This window comes from Amblyraja radiata, chromosome 6, assembly GCF_010909765.2.
Source record: "Amblyraja radiata isolate CabotCenter1 chromosome 6, sAmbRad1.1.pri, whole genome shotgun sequence".
Taxonomy (NCBI): Eukaryota; Metazoa; Chordata; class Chondrichthyes; order Rajiformes; family Rajidae; genus Amblyraja; species Amblyraja radiata.
Window position 1 is genome coordinate 28069261 of NC_045961.1, and position 18261 is coordinate 28087521.

General features: G+C 40.8%; 1 protein-coding gene across 1 annotated transcript in view; it reads left to right on the plus strand.

Annotated features, from left to right (window-relative positions):
* Positions 1–18261, plus strand: part of maml2 (mastermind like transcriptional coactivator 2) — a 365731-nt gene that overhangs the window by 194631 nt on the left and 152839 nt on the right. The window lies entirely within an intron of this gene.

The following is an 18261-nucleotide window of genomic DNA, read 5'->3' on the forward strand; positions in this document are numbered from 1 at the left end:
CCTACACATTTCTTTTGCACAAGATGCTGCTCTGGTTTACCTTGCTCTGTCCACTCTGTAAGGTCTATGGTCAGAGAAAGGTCCAATGAACTTAAGTTGGAGAATGCAATGGCAACATGATCATTTATGTAGTTTACACAATAAATAAATAAACAAGTGTGTGTGTGTATGTGTGTATATATATATATACAAGTGCAAACCCGTTGGGTCTGTTCCCCCAACATGCAGTTGTGGGGGGGGAGGCGGCATGCAGCGTCACACACACTAACTATCCCCCTTCCCCCCCGCACACACGCTAATTACCCCCCTTGATATTATATTAATATTATTAATTTGCTCCTTTTACCCCATAACCACCCTATCTACTGACACATAGCCCCCAACTTGCAGTCACGTCTAGAGAGGGGGGGGGGGCGGGGGTAGAGAGTGAGGGCAGAGAGAGAAGGGGCAGAGACAGAGAGAGAGGCAGAGACAGAGAGGGGCAAGAGGGAGAGGGGGGTGGAGGGGAGGAGAAGAGGGATGGTGGGTGAGGGGGAAAGGTGGGGGTGGAGGGGAGGAGAGAGAGGGGAGGGGAGGAGAGAGGGGGTGAGAGTGAGGGGGAGAGAGAGGGGGTGCTGAGAGGGGGGTGAGGAGAGGGGGGAGAGGTGGGGAGCAGGGAGGTGGAGGGAGGGTGGAGGGAAGAGGGTAGGGGGTGTGGAGAGGAGGGGGCTTTAGGGGAGGGAGGGTGGGGGAGGGGATTAGGGGGAGAGAAAGAGGGGGGAGAGAGAGAGAGGCGGGGAGAGAGAGGGGGAGAGGGAGGGGGGGAGGGGAGGTGCTGAGTGAGGGGGAGAGAGAGGGGGTGCTGAGAGGGGGTGAGGTGAGGGGAGGGGGGGAGGGAGAGCGAGGGGGGAGATAATTTTTTTTAAACATTAATATCTCTCTGATTTGTCATCGATGGGAAAAATCCTCTGGTCCAGGAAGGCAGACGTGGGCTCTGAGCGAAGTGGCCAAAAATGACGGCCGTAGGTGGCGGCGTTCTCTCGGAAATCGCAGCACAGTGGGCCAAAAGCGGTCAAGATAAGACTTTTAGTAATATAGATAATTTAAGAAATAACACAAAAGTATATAAAGTAAGATTTTGCAAGTAAGTCACACAAAATATCTTTATTTTTATGTTGCATTCATTGGTCCAATAAAATATTTTCGCACTCCTTCCGTTATCAGGTGACAGGTAGATGACCATTATAATCTTGGTTTCTTCTTTTGAGTCTTGATCCTTTGTACTATATTTTAATTGCACTAATTTTGTTCAGTAAAAATGATTTCACTGGGGCAACTGACTTTAATGTTTGCATAATACTGTCCTTGTGGTTTGTTACCTTGAGGTTAAGGGTGGATTTATAACCCAAGGTCAATTTTTTACTTATCCCTGCAGTTAATTGATTGGAACTCTTCATTAAAAATCCTACATTTTTATTATCATCCTTCAACTACAAGATGAGTGAAGAATCTGTGGTGTTGATTTAACTTGCTATGTCAAGGCACTGTCAACGTTTTAAGAGGAAAATAAAGCATTACAGGAGTAAACTATCCCAACTACTTGGAAAAGCTTTTAGAAGCTGTCATCTACCGATATTGCACTAAATCAGCCAGGTGTCTCATCTCCTCCAGACTCCCTCACCAAAAGCTGCTTGAATCAAATGTCTGCAGAGACAGAAAAAAAAAATCAAGCAGGGAAGGGAAGTTTGGACCTTGATGGAGTTCTTTTGAGTTACTGAAGTCCTTGAAACTGAACAATACAGTACAGGAGCTGTTAATGTGTTGGACTTGGGTGCTGGAAATGGTGCCAAAATGTAAATGTGTTTATACTAAATTTTCTGCCAGATGTCCAGTTGTTTTGGAGCTTCTCCAGCTCACCAGCAAATGCAACGCTAGATGGACTGGATTTTACAACTTTTAAACTTCAAGTTAGTGTTTGCAAGAGGAAAATTAAATGAATTTCTGAGAGATCTGAAAAAGAACGGTAAAAGGCAGTCTGAAAATAGTTTGTACATGGCTAAAATGTTCCTTTTTTGCTCCATTTGCCTACCGCCTGAGGGCATTGAAGCACGGTTCAAAGTGTTTGCAATCCTTGCACAATCTTTCTGAGACGCTATACTACATTAAACCGAAAACATGATTATTAGCAGGTGCTTTAGCCTTGGCATTAGAGGGGCAGTTCAGTTTGTTTGATACCATACAAATGCACTTTAGTTTAGTTTTAGTCTAGAGATACAGCACAGAAACAGGCCTTTTGGCCTATCGAGTCCTCGTCGACCAACGATCCCGTATATTAATATTATCCTACACATACTAGGGACAACAATCAGTCCTCTGCCTTGTAGCGCATTGAACTTGGAGCAAAGTTTCCATCCTATTTTTTTCAGGACTTATTGAGAGAACCATGTTGCGTAATTTCATAACAGGGGCAAGAAAATACATCCCCTGTTGTTGCATGATGCATGGCACAGTATCCAACTTGACTTTGAAGCAGGTTTTTTTGTCTGCCATGTTTCTGTGTCAATGCTAACGTGGTAAAGTTGGCATTGTTTTTGGAGCAGATGCTCTGAGTGCTCTGTCTGGCTGAATATTTCCCAGTCTGCACTCTTATCCTGTTAAAATCCTTAAGACTAATCGTGATAAAGAACATTGGGGGTTGAACAAAATGGTTATGCCCATACAAGCACTAATGGGTTTAAAAAGGTGCACGAGCAGCCTAAGCTAAGCATCGTGAATACAAAACCACAATGACTGCCTTTACTAGTCTCCAAGCAGTTTATTCTGTTTTGAGCAAGTGCTTGTGGCCATTACTCTGGTATTAATGATTAACGCATTATTAAGCAGGCTCTGCAGCTTGTAGAACATTGCCAGAGAGTGGAGAGAGATACATACCACATGTTTTTATTGAAAAAGGAGGACAAATTGTGCACTTTATATTATGATGGCATCAACATAAACTGGTGAGTTTGATTGTACAATTAAAATACTGTAGGATTTGAGAATAATTCACTTATTGTTTTTCAATTCCTGCCCTTTAGGAAAATATGACAATGCTTACATTACATTTTAGATAAATAAATGCATATAATACCAAGATTAAATGGCAGATGAGGTGAAGGTAATTATGTGAAGTAATTGAGCTGTGTATTGTCTGTGATTAATACACAATCTCAGTAATTACTCGTCATTATGTTTGGTCAACACTTTTGAAATTTAATAGGTGATTCATAAAATTGAATTACAATGTGATCTGAGACACTGTAGAAATACTTGCTGCTTGATTCAGACTGGAAATACCCAGTGTTAATAGATGCATGTGTTAATATATAGTTACATACAGACTTTAAAAATATATTTAAATAGTGCCATTTTAATGCTAATGATGAGGCTGTGAATGCAGACAAAGTAACCAATTTGTAAATGCATCATATAACTTATCAAACTCTGATCTTGGATGTTCGCCTGTGGTGATGTTTGCTTGTTTACTTGAACTTTTTCTTTGATTCACATCTCCTCGAAAACCCGACGCGATAACGGTGGCATTTTTACATATTCCAGTAGAGATTTATCTCATTATTTAAAAAATCCCCTCATCTGTAAATTTGATTCATTATTTCCTGAGTTTTTTTACTAAAATTGTTCACCAATTTTGATCTTTTTAAAATCTAACTGACGCAAGCTGATGCCTTTGCTCCTCGCGGCCAACTGCGCAGCATTTTCAACGCGCAGCCACAAGCTGCGAGTTACGTGGCCCAGCCATCTCCCTGCCCCCCCCCCCCGGGCTCTGGATCGAAGCCACAACGAAGTGCTTCTTCAGATGCTAAGAAAGTGAAACGGTGATTCGTCATTCTTTTGAATTGCCCTCTTATGTGTAGAGATACAGCGCGGAAACAGGCCCTTTCGGCTCACCGGGTCCGCGCCGACCAGCGATCTCCGCACATTAACACCATCCTACACCCACTAGGAACAATTTTTATTTACATTTACCAAGCCAATTAACCTATAAGCCTGTACATCTTTGGAGTGTGGGAGGAAACTGAAGATCTCGGAGAAAACCCACACAGGTCACGGGAAGAACGTACAAACTCCGTACAGACAGCACCAGTACCCATAGTCAGGATCGAACCCAGGCCTCTGGCGCTACATTCGCTGTAAGGCAGCAACTCTACCGCTGCGCCACCTTAATGTCAAACAACAGAAATTTCTATTTGGATAGGCCTATTGATATAGGATGTGAAAAGGAAGAATACAAGCAGAGATTATTGGAATAATTTAAGCATATGTCCCTTTTTCTTTATGGGTCAGCTCTTCTGCAGATAAAATCATCAGTTATCCTAACACCAACTAGAGAGTGGTCTTGACCTCTGGATAGAAGGAATAGGTGACGTTTCGGGTCGAGACCCTTTTTCAGACTGAGTGGTGATTGGCCGATCCCTCAGTCTGAAATATCACCCATTCCTTCTCTCCAGAGATACTGTCTATCCTGCTGAGTTACTCCAGCATTTTGTCTTTATCTTCGGATTAAACCAGCAACTGCAATTCCTTCCTACAACAGTGGTCCTGACCTAATATCTACCTCGTTGGAGGCCCTCGGAGCATCTTTAATAGGACTTTACTGGACTTTATCTTGCACTACATTTAATTTCCTTCATCCCACATTGGTACACTGTGGACAGCTTGATTGTAATAATGTATAATCTTTCCACTTACTGGATAGCACGCAACAAATAACGTTTCACAGTACCTCGGTACATGTGACACTAAACTAAATTCCTGTTAGTTATTAGAGTAATTGTGCTACACAGCAAGGAAACAAGCCCTTCAGTCCACCTTCTCCTTGTTGACCAAGTTGGTATTCTGGGCTAGTCATATTTGTTCGCATTTGGTCCATCTCCCTCCAAACCCTTCCTATCCATATATCTGTCCAAATGTCTTTTGAAAATCATAAATGTATTCCTTTCTAAAGCTTCCTCTGGCAGCTCATTCCAAATACGGACTACTCTCTCTCTCTCTGTGGTCCAAATAAGGACCACTGATGGATTCCCTCTGACAACTTTCCCAGCACTTACATCAGGCTCACCAGCCTTTAGTATTGCATTGCCCTTCCAAAATAATAGTACAATGATAGCCTCCCTCCAATCTTATGAAACTTCACTTGAAGATGATACAAAAATCTCCTCAAATGCCTCTGCTATTGAAAATTATCCAGCTTGCAATAAATGTTGTATCCTTTATCCTTTATTTGTGCACTTTGCATGGCTTGATTGTAATAATGTATAGTATTGTCTTTGATTGGATAGCAAGCAAACAAAAGCTTTTCACTGTACCTCGGGGCATGTGACAGTAGTAAACTAAACTAAAACAAACGTGCTTTCAAATTGCCAAAACCACCTCTTGGGTGTGGGTCCTTCATGATGCTGGCAGCCTTTTTGAGGCAGCGATTACGATAGATCCCCTCGATGGTAGGGAGGTCAGAGCCGATGATGGACTGGGCAGTGGTCACAACTTTCTGCATTCTTTTCCACTCCTGGACGCTCAAGTTGCCGAACCAAGCCACGATGTAACCGGGCAGTATGCTCTCTACTGTGCACCTGTAGAAGTTCGGGAAAGTACTCCTTGACATACCGACTCTCCATAATCTTCTCAGGAAGTAGAGGCGCTGATGTGCTTTCTTTATGATTGCATCAGTGTTCTGGGACCAGGAGAGATCTTCGGTGATCAAGACCAGTGGATGTGTCGATTTTTACTCTGATTGCTTTTCTTTTACTCTTTTACTCCTATTGCACCTATTACTGTTTTTTTCTACAGTGGTGTTGATTGCTTTAAATTTCTTCTTCCTTTTGCCTTTATATTTCATACTATGGATAGATCATAATTCCGTGGGTAAAGCTTGTAAATATATACATCTTGTCATGCACAGCTTTCAGAAGGATCTTCAAACAGTTAATCAGATATTGCGTGTTGGACCTCTACAATATGCAATTATCTTGCATTGACACATTCTGTTGCCCTGCTGGATCAGTTTATGAAGTTCATAACTGTCAGTATACTCATCTGACGTCTATATCTTCCCATATTTTCCTAATGCATTGGATATTTTGCTCTGGGACAAAGAAACCCCATTTTATTTTGGCATTTAGTGACTTAGCTAGTGACACCTTCTCCCACTGATGTCCATTCACATGCATGTCAAACATTAGCACCTCATGCATAATATTGTGTAGTTCTTGTACTCAAAAATATATATCATCCCTCACCCATAGAATAACCCTTCTCATACCAAAACCCTTGCAAACACTTTTAAACATCCCAAATCTCCATCTACCTCCCTGAAAACAATTCCAGCCATCTCACCAACGTTCTCCATTTTGTCTTCCTCTTTTGTCCCTACAATATGTTTGAAATGTGAAAAGATGAAGACATTTTTAAATGACAAATATTTATAATAAAGAATAACAAAAAACAGAAGATGTTGGCAGGCGCCCGTGACATTATCTGTGCAGGTAGAATAAATGGAGCGTAAGTGAAGTAGGGGAAAGAAAATATATCAGGAGGGAAGCAGAAGATAAGGTAGTCGAGGAGAGAGGTGAAGGGGGGAGTGCAGCTGATGGAGGATGAGGTGAGATATAGTTTATAAGCCAGCCAGAAAGTGAAGAACTACGGATTTTTTTCATTTTATTGTGCTCAAGAATCCACTGGGATGGATAGTTTTGAACAAATTTATTGCTGAGAATGATTGGTGCCACAAGTGAACATTCAAGAAATACAAGGGATAAGGCTGATTTCTGATTCTTCTACCTTTGCTTTTAAGTGATCATTTATGCCATATGGTATCCAAATGTGACGTTGCATTTAAGCAGGTAAAAACATAGCACCATTGGACAGTATGACCAAGTACACTAGCTGAGAAGTTCAGACCAGATTACCTGCTGCAAGACTTCTGACTTGGATGCACAATCGTTATCAACTCAGACAAGCTGACTGCATGGAGCATATGAGGATGACAATGCCACAGGAAACCCACAGCTGATTCTGTTCCAAAGAGGCATCTCCACTTTGCCATTGGAATATTCAATGCCATTCCCACTGAAATAACTTCGAGGTGCCTTAGATGATTAAATAGGTTAAAAAAAAAATGGTTGCAGCTCTCAGAGGAAAGCTGTGGATTTGCTTTGGTGGAGACGTATTTAGAGTAGCAACTTGGTTTAGCCACCTACAGCTTGCACTTGGTGCACTGTGAATATGTACCGTGATTTGTATCTTGCCGCGGCTACAATCCATGTAGTCACAAAGATCGCAGTGATAGTCCCTGTCTTTATAGATAGCCAAGCTACCAATGATCCTTGATGTTTATTGGCTGCAGCCTCATCTGAAACCGTTGCGTGCACTGGTTTAAATGACATTAAACTGTGAAAGTACGAGTCGTACATCACTTCAGCTGATCGTTAAATCTTGCATTATTGTCTAAAACTGGCATTATCTACTAACAGATTTGCAAGTCAATGCAATTGTTTGAGAATCCACCAACAACAGTGAGCAGCTGCACTGACAAAGGCCTACAATAAAATAGCAACAGTAAGATTGTAATAAAATCAGAGATGAGGGCATATGCTTTGCTTCTGGATCTCAGCTGCTGTTGCGCTTACATATTGGCGCAGTAATTGAGTTTTATTTTTAAGCAGTATTAGTAGGGACTGCTGCAAAGAGGGATCTCTGTCTGTGAATGCCTGCTTACAGGGATTTGCGCAGCAGGAATGAGGCCTCTTTAGCATCTTTTCTGAAGTGCTTGTGGCATTGATGGATCTCCGGCTTGTAGTAGCAGACAATGCTTGAAGAATATAACCCTAACTGTCATGTTGAAGATATCATCAAGTGATTTGAGGTGTGAAGATAGTGGCTGCAACTAAAGGCTGCTAAACTAAGGGCCTGTTAAAGGAATCTGCAACATACACTGCAGATGGGACTCTTCGTTCTATAAAGTCATGCTTAAATATGAGCCAGATGTTTCCAATGTGCATTTGTAGTTTTTCACTTTTTGGTTTTGCATAAACTGCGTTTTATTAAAACACCACCTTCTGCTTCCTTTTCATTAGGCTTTTACTTGAGCCACTTTTCTGCCGAGTGAATCAGAAGCATTTGGTTTGATATCTTCTCAACAACAAGAACCTTAATTTACCTAGCAGCTTTGATGTAGTTAAATGGCTCGTCATCTCAAGACTAAACAGTCTGCAGACTCGCGCACAAAAGTCTTGGCAGAGCTAGCGTAAATGTTAACACATTGCCAAGACTAACGTTCCCCAAATTAACTTCAATAGTACTGAATTTTGCGAATGGGGTATGCTGGGCCATGGTTACTATCTGGTATGTTTGACATTTGTAATAAAAAAAAACATTTCCAGGTGCAAATCCCATTATGATCAAGCTAATGCGACTTTTATTGAACAAAGATGCACAAATGAGTCCAAAGCTGATGCTGTCTATCAACAAGATGGTTTCCCCACTTTTTAAGGATAATGTAAATGGGTTTCTTGTGATTTAAATCTTTTGATTTAAGTCTTTTGATTTGAATTTTGAGTCCAGCACCATGAAGAAATTTGATTCTATTTTCTGTGAAGTAGGTAAAAAGTCAATGCAATTGAACATCAGGCAAGTATATAACAGATGACCAACCAATACTGCCAGTTTTCTGCCTTGCAGACATTGAATATTCCCCCTGTATACTCAGCACTGAGCATTGTTCCAGCTGGTCAGATTTGATGTATGAAACCTTGTGTTGAGTATTAGAAGGCTACAAGAACACATTTAATTTTAATTGTCTTCATATCCGATGTCTGCATTCACTTGCTTTCCTTTAGGGTTTGTAGAATAACAGATAAGAATGTGAGTCTGGGCTGACTTCTGCTTCACTAATTGCGATTAATTCTGTACCTTCTGTGAAGGTTCCTGAGCTGAAAAGCCGCCTGTTCTTTCCCTCTACCGATGCTGCCCAACCAGCTGAGTTCCTCCCTCTAGCACATGGGTGTTTTGCTCCAGATTCCAGTATCTGTAGGTTTCTATGACCTAATTGTCCATCTGGGCACTTTGCAGTCTTCCAGACTCGATTTCAAATTCTCCACCTGTAGGTAAATCTTTCTCCTTGCATCAGAACTGACCATTCTGCTTGTCATCCACTTGTGATTTTTGTTTTCTTGCCCATTTTCCATTAGTATGGTTTGGCCTTTCCAAGCTCTGATGGAGGGTCTCAGTCCCAAAATGGTAATTCCGTTTCTTTTTCCCACCGAGACTGCCGGACCTGCTGAGTGTTTCCACCGGTATCTGATTTTGTTTTAGATTTCCTGCATCTGCATTATTTTTACTACAATTCAGCTTTGGCAACAAAATGGTCCTTGCAACGTGAGCCATTACTTTCATGCAACTTTGTTACTCTGGATACAAAGTACTGGAGTAACTCAGTGGTTCACGCAGGTCAAGGGGAGAACGTACAAACTCCGTACAGACAGCACCCGTAGTCTGGATCGAACCCAGATCTGTAAGGCAGCAACTCTACTGCCACGGCGCCTTTGATAAAGGATATTTAATATTTACATGTACAGGTATAAACGTTTGGAATTCTTGTCTTTAAGCTATTTTCCCCAGTTGATAGATTGTGCTTCCCCGTGATTTTTGGGATGTTTGCTGTAGCGGCAATGCTTCCATATATTGTTCATTCCCACCTTACTCGGGGGAACGAATGTTGGTATGAAATTATAGTAAAAATCTAGCTGCTGCAGGAAACCAAGCCAAAAAAAGAGGAGGCTTGAGGAGCTCAGCAGGTCAGGTAGCATCAGTGGAGGGAATGGGCAGATGCTGTTTCTGGGCAGTACTCTTCCTCTACTGAAGGGGGGCGTAGTGGGGCGAAACGTGGATAAGAGGTGGGGATGGAACAGAGCCTGGTAAATGATAGATGTATACAGGTGAGGGTGCGGGGAGGGGATGGGGCGTGGTGTGATTAGCAGATGGGTGGAGGATCAAAGTGATCAAAGTATAAAGGACAAACAATGCTGGAGAAACTCAGCGGATGAGGCAGCATCTATGGAGAAAAGGAGTAGGCGACATTTCGGGTCGAGACCCTTCTTCAGATTTCTCCTCAAGGTATGTCCACTTTGAAGAAGTTCTCCTCCGTTCTCCAAAGACCGTTTAGCATCTCCTCAAAGTATAGAAATTGAGCGGTTCAGGCAGCGTCTGTGGAGGGAAATGGACAGATGATGTTTCAAGTTGGGTTCTATCTTCAAGACTGGAATGAAACCAGTTGCACATCAGCCAAGTTTGGTAAAGACAAACATTCTCACTTTTTTTAACCATACAAGTTTCTTACTTCCTGAATTCAAATTCTAACACAGCCCTGTGGTATTTCAACTCGTATTTGTCTGGAGTACTGTATTACTGGAATACTAAAGGCCTCTGAATTAATAGTCCAGAGATAGCCATTATTATCTGTAACACGCCACTGAAAGGGAATTCTGTCCATGAGCCTATTCTCATCTTTATAGTCGAATATCACTTGATGTTGTACATTTTATCCACTGCCTATATCATTGCATTTTCTTCCACAAACTGCAGAATATCTAGAATTGCAAGAAATGAGTCTGACCCAGTAGCTTCAGACTTTTAATTTCAGGCTTGCCATTATAGCAAAATTGAATCCAGATTCAATGCTGGAAGCAAATTTAGAAATAAAAGTATTCTGGAAAGATCTTCGATGCATTGTCTTTCACCACCTCAGCAAGAAGACAATTGGCTTTGTATAACATGTATAATGGAACACTTTTGAAATGTAGTCACGACTGCAAAAGAAGAAAACAACCAACCTGCCCAGATGTGATAATGACAATTTGTGTTAATAATATTGTTAGCAGTTTAGCTCCTTATCATGATTGATAATTTTTATCAAATCTATGTGCCGAATTTGGAGTTGGTTGTAAAGGAACATTCATGCTGGCCTCGATAAAGATCATCTCTGCATTGCCTTGGCTGGGTAAGGTGTGTGCTGCTGGGAGACACAAAGAATATTTAACATCCAGAATAATTTCCTGTATTTTAAAACCATGAATTCAAAACCGGTGTCATCAGATGTTTAAAGTTTGTGAATCTTTGATATTGTTTAGTGAATATTGTGTTAAATTCCAGGTATTTGCTGAGGTTAGAAATGCTGCTTTTCAGTGTAGCAGCAAGGGTACTATTGGGGCATGATGGCCTTAGTCCCATCAATAATCTCATTGTGATTTGTGATTAATAATAATAGCATGGGTGTAGAAAACCCTGATTAGATATTTCTGATAGTCACAGATTGAAGAAATGCATTGCGAAATCATAGATTTTTCAGCTCCATACATAAGCTGTGAGGTTAAAAATATCAATGACTGTGGTTGATGCTGTGAGAACCAGTTCCTTTACTGGAAACCTCTGTCACATATTTCACTTATTGTGGTTTTAAATCCTATCATCCTTGAGCGAAAGTAAAAATAAGAGAAAAGCACAGACCATTGTGTTTGCAAGTCGGCCTCACTGCCTGCTGCCTTGTGTGTGAGGAAGTTGGGGTGGAGGTGACAGTGTGTAATGACACAAGTCTCATGATTACCAGCTTTCGTACATTCCTAACTTTTGGTATGTTGTGGAAAAGTGCTGAGGTTAGGCTAAGTATTTACAGACCACCAATCAAGGAAAGATAGAGGCCAACCGTTACTGACATTTTCCATATTTTAACAGTCAGCCACCACCACCAACCACTTCCATTTACACAAAAACATTCCACTGAATCATTAGCGCACAACAACTGAGAAACTCCAGTCAGGGACACAGCAAGCCCTCTGTTTTGCTCATGATGAGGCTTCCCTTTGCATTTCCTGCAGCACGGCATAAACCCAGAAGAGCTACTGTCCAGTGTATGTTCATATAAAATAACCACGTGCAGAAGGCACAGGAGAGCAGGCACTTCAGGACATTAATCATCACTTTCAGGAAACCAGTGAGGAAGGTTGCAAAAACCGAGAAAAATCAACTAATTCTCCTCCACAATGATTCATTCTTCAACATAATGGTGTTCAGTTGCTGCATTGTAAAATTTTCATTTCTTTAATAAGTAAGCGTCACTCATAGTGTTTTGCGGCACTAAATGCTAAGCTGCTATTGCTTTAGAGAAGCAGCTATTGAGGAGATGAAAAAAATAGGAAGGCATCTCAAATTGATATATGTAAGACACTGCTGATTTCTGAAAATAAGTTACTCGTTCTTCTGCTTGTTGTAAATGCTAGCACTGAGTGAATTAGTGCACTCTGGACTGATAACAAAATCTGTCTTTAGCTGGGAATATTTTGCACACACATGTAAACCACATGTCTATTTGTTTGAGAGTAGGCTATGGATTAGATTAATCTGCCAATTATTGGAGATCTGAAAACTGTAAATAGCGATACAATTGTACATTGTATGAACGTTCTAGAGTGGAACCAAATTTTCTGGTGGAGAAAAAAGGATGGAAAGAAACTGGCAAAGTGAGTCAGCGATACCTACTCTTGTGCATTGCCTACTCCATGGGGACATTAGCAATTGTTGCATTGACCGCACAGAGAAACCAAAGAGAAGAAAGAGAAGCCTGATGTACTGTATATACCTGGAGATTGAAACAGAGTGACTGCACATTTCTAGTTCTCACTTGGGAAATACACATTGTCTTTCCTCACTCGCTTTGTTGGAGCTGATCTGAAGAAAACAAATTGAGAGTTCCCTCACCACCATCTCTCTTGCAAATGTATCCTCGACACCCTCAATGGAATTTGATTGAACAACTAATATTGACTGTGTAGGAAGGAACGGCAGATGCTGGTTGAAACCGAAGATAGACACAAAAAGCTGGAGTAACTCAGCGGGACAGGCAGCATCTCTGGAGAAAAGGATTAGGTGAAGTTTAGGGTTAACACCTGTCTTCAGACCTTATTCAGTAGCACAGCTGGTAGAGTCTCTGCCTCACAGCTCTGGGGACTTAGGTTCAATATGGCCGTGAGTGTTTTATAGTGTGAAGTTTGCACTTACTACCGGTGACCAAGGGAGCTTCTTCCAGCTTCTCCAGTTTACTCCCACATCTCTCTGGCATTCCAGTTAATTGGTTACTGTAAATTGCCCATAGGTTGGAAATGAATTATAGAATCAGGGGAGACTTTTTTCAGAGAATCATTAATTTAAAAATATATATATATATATATATATCAATGGAGGACGAGTGTAAATGGGTGGTTGGCTGATGTTATTGTCGGATCTATGTCCATGCCGTATCTTTCTCAAGCCCTGTGAGCATGAATCAACTGATCTGCACCCTTCTGTACTAATTATAAAATCCAGAAACAGTCCATGTCTGCTATTCCTGTCCACAATGCACAGTGGTTGAAATCAGTAACCACATTGTTCCGTTTACAGGTGCAGGCTTAACAGGACCTGGTTTACATTAATTTCAGCTGGCTTCTGGGAACTGTGAAAGCAGGCACAGTTACTGCAGTCTTCAAGTCTATTGGCTTTGTTGAATCTATGCTTGTGGCAGTGCAGTTGATATTGCCTGTTGCAGTAGCTGATTGGGAGCTCACCTTGGCCAGCGGTGGTTGTTGCTGCATCACTGCTGATACAAGGTACTATTACTTTCTCTGAGAAAACCCTCTCTGGGAGAACCTTCTCTAAAAGAGATCTGCCCTAACTTGGGATGAAAATATATCTCCAGGTTAGGTTCTTGTATGCCAACTCACTTAGTGATGCACATTGGTTCTTGACCATGCTACGATAAGCTGGTCCTGCCGCTCCTATTGAATCAGACACAAAATGCTGGAGTAACTCAGCGGGGCAGGCAGCATCTCTGGACCTATTGAATTGCCAGGTTCACATGTATGCTTTTGCATTCTACCTCAGAATTGCACTACCCTGCATTTACTGCTTTGTTGAGCTGCCATGCCATTTTCTAAGATACCTGTGACCCGTCTTCTCGAAGTTATCTTGTTCTGTCCCTATTAAAATCATACCTTTGAGTGTGTGCTGACACTGCTCATTCTTCCCACCAAAATCAGACTCTCATCTATTTGAGTGAATTTCCTGTGCTATCACCAGACCAATCACCTCCTGCGATGTCGGTTCACATCATCCTCAACTTTTCAAGTTCTGTATTATCTGCAGATTTCAAAATTGTGCCCTGTGACCCCAAGTCCATTCTGTATCTCAAAAGCACCAGAAGTCCCAGTATTTAACTTGGGGGGTGGGGGGGAGCCATTGAATCTCTTCCTAAATAAGAAAACGTAATTATCTCCTTTTTGGTATCCATAACTGCCTGTTTCACTTTGGATGTTACAGTGCATGTTAAAAGTTCTTATTTTTTCAACTTTGCTTGTGAATTTTATGCTTTTTTTAATTGTTTTCCATAGCAACGGTTTTTATTGGGGAAAAGATGAAACATTTTCTGTGCAAAGCAGTAACAAAACTATTATGTCACAATAAATGTAACGTTTCCAGGATTAGAGTATTATCTATAAGGAGAGGTTGGACCAACTAGGATGGTTTTTCCTTGAGTGTCAGAGGCTGAGGGAAGACCTGATATAAGTTTATAAAATTATGAGGCATAGAAAAGGTAGATAGTCAGTCTTTTTCCAAGGGTGGAAGTGTCAAATGCCAGAGAGAATAGGTTTAAGTTGACAGGGGGATAGTTCAAAGGAGATTTTGGAGGCTGTTTTTTTTTACACAGAGATTGGTTGATGCCTGAAACATGGTGAACGAGTCGCTGGTAGAAGCAGATATTATAGCCACATTGAAGAGGCATTAAAGCAGACACATGAACAGGCAGGGAATAGTGGGATATAAACAATATGTAGGTGGATGAGATTATTTTATTTTGTCATCATGGTCAGTGCAGACATTGTGGACCTAAGGGCCTGTTCTTGTACTGTCCTATGTTCAACATGACAGGGTATTGTATTGCTTTTACAGCACAGAAATGGGCCATTTGAGTTTATAGGCACCTGCAAGCCTCAATGCCCCCTTCAGCTAATAAGCATCAGCATGTGCTTCTTTTGTGTTTATCTAAAATTGCCTTTAACCTGGAAAGGCAATCTATGGTTCTTCCTTCATTTCAATAAGAGAAGAATAGTTTTTACTTTTCTCTTTTATTTTTGGAAAAGGAAAAGCCTTAAATAAACAATGCAAGCTGGAAATCCGGAAGGCTGTAAGAGTTACAAAATAACACCAATGGGTAATAGGAGATGGGAAAAGCCAACATATGAAACATAAATTGTGAGGGAATATGACAGTGTTTAAATGGATTGAAAAATGGGAAGATAACATGTGGGATGTTTAAAAGACAAACATAAATGAGACTACAATAGGGTTTAAGGAAATGAGAGCTTTGTTAAATCCATATATATCCATTTTCACAGGAAAGAAAGGAAGCAAAAGACAAATAATAGTAACACGGAGGAACTAGATTTAATTTGCTGTGTTGTGGGAAATCACGCAGATTATGATTCTTACTGTCATGACCCATCACCTAATTTAGACCTTAGATTAAGTTCGAAATCCCAATCCATGTAGCTCACGCAACACATAATTAAATATGTTATTGACATCTGCTGTCAAAATAAGGAATGGGCATCACAAAAAGGCTTTTAGTACTCCTGCTGTCACTTTTGGGTTGGACTCATGTGAAGAGAGAAAAGTACATTTCAAAAACAAGTGAATCCTTCTTCTTTCAAAATGTGTGCCTGGGTTCAACATCCAAATCAGAGATTTGAATTGTGTTTTTAAATCTACATATTTTGGGTACAGCTGACCAGACCAGAGCAAACATTTTATTTAAAGCTTGAGGATGGATAATATTTTACTTTATAGTCAGGCAGCATGTTTATTCCATTTTGAAATGTTCATATCATTTTGAGTGCCTTGTATGTCCTCCCATTCATTTGCGCAAATCCTTTTTGCTATATCTTCTTCAATCATCCTTCTCAACCTTTCCACTGGCTTCCAATTGACAGACTGTTTGGATAAGAAGTCCTGTCATTTTATTGGGACTGCTGGTGCCCATTGCTTCAAGTTTTTACCACAAACTAATTGAGTACTGTAAATTGCCCCCTTTCAGATACTTGGCAGGTGAATTGGGGAAGTGAGAGTGAAATAGAATTATTGTAAATATGTGCTCAATGGGCAGTGCAAGCATGGTGGATAACAAGACCTGTTTCCATCTGTCCCCTGAACATGTTTAAGCCTAGCCAGGCTGCTCACCCTACACCTCCACTTTTTTTGCAACATGTGACCTTGAGCTTCCAGTAACATTATGAATGAATGAATCAATTAATTAATCAATTAATTAATTAATTCATTGATTAATGAATTAATTAATTAATTAATTAATTAATATGTTTATTGGCCAAGTATTCACATACAAGGAATTTGCCTTGGTGCATTATATCATTCACAAGGCCCAAGAGTTCAGAATACAATCAGTCAACCCCAAACAAACCTTTCTACAAAAGGGAGAACAGCCCATTCTACTTGGTTGCCACCCACACCAAAATGTTGAAAGTAACCCCAGATGTATTTTTGGAGAAAAGGGGTTCGGAGTATGCAGCGCTAGTGTAGGTCAGCTGAGTGAGTGTAGTAATTTGATATTCGGTATGCACTGAGAAATTCTTTCTCATGGTGATGATTGAAAGTTCTAATATTGCACATTGTAGTATTATTGATTTTCCACTGCTGAAGTGTGATGTTGAGATGTTAAATGTGTGTTGTCAGTTTGCATTATACAGAGGAGAAATCTGTTGCAATTGTGTATGGATTGGATCAATCTCCCGAGCCGGGTCAGATATATCTGAGGGCACTGTAGGAAGCTGGAGAAGAAATTGCAGATGCCCTGGCTGAGATATTCATGTATCATATATCATGGGTGATGTGCCAGAAGACTGTGGTGGGTGACAAATATTGTGCCTCTATTTAAGAAGGGCTGCGAGGAAAAGCTTGTGAACTATAGACCAGTGAGTCTAACATCTGTGGAAGGAAGGTTACTGGAGAGGATTCTGAGGAATGAGATAACCGACTGGATAGAGACGGGCTTCATTGAAGGAAGCAGAGGGTGATTTTGCAAGGTTGCGTTTCAGACTGGAGGTCTGCAATTAATGGTGTTTCTTGGAGATCGGTGCTGGGCCTATTTTGGTTTGGGGTTTATATCAATGATTTGTTTGAGCACCTAGAAGGCATGATTACTATGTTTTCAGATGAAACTAAAGTGGGTGGTATTGTAGAGAGTGAAGATGGTTATTAAAAAATTACAGCAGGATCTTGATCAGTTGGGAAGTCGGCTGAAGAATGGTCACTGGTGTTTAGGTGGCCAATAGGTGCGCCAAACCAGGGCAAATTCACTTACAAGGCAAGTTATTGATAGATGTATTTAAATAAGACAGATGATCATGTTATGTAATCCATAGATTTTTAAAAACTTTTTATTGTGTCAAGGTCCAGTATTTACTGCCCATTCCTAAGCATCACAAGAAGGTGTTGGTGAGCTGCCATTTTGAATCACTGCAATACTTCAAATTAATGTAATCCGACAATGCTGTTGTGTAGGAAATGACAGGATTTTAGATCTATTGATGATGTAGGAATAACAAATTATTTCTGTCGGGCAGCGTACATCTTAAATATGAGTGGTACAACAAGAACAAGGTGTGTAGGAAGGAACTGCGGACACTGGTTTACACCAAAGAAAGATACAAAATGCAAGAGTAACTCAGCGGGACAGGCAGCATCTCTGGAGAGAAGGAATGTTGATTTTCGGGTCGAGACCGTATGTCATCAATTTCGTTATTTATATGTCGCACATATAAAAACTTCACTCCATCATTGTGTGGACAAAATTCTGGTAATCTCTCTACCTGTACTTTCTCTGCACTGAACTAAGAGGTATAAGAGGTTGACTTTAAAAAAATGATAAATTGGAGTAGCTACAGGCCAAACTGCCCTTTGACAATGATCTAAGACTTCAAACGAATGTTGCCTCCCTTTCCCTGTACCCTTCGCTTCCCTTTGTGCACTGTTTTGTGTTACTCAGGTTTGATTATACTGAGTAACTGAAGCATTTATAGCCAACTTGGATACAGAATGCCAACATTTGCCATTGTCTGTCTCCCAGTAGTAATTGAGGGTAGGATGTAAATTTTGTCCTGGCCAGTGTTATTATGACTGAATAAA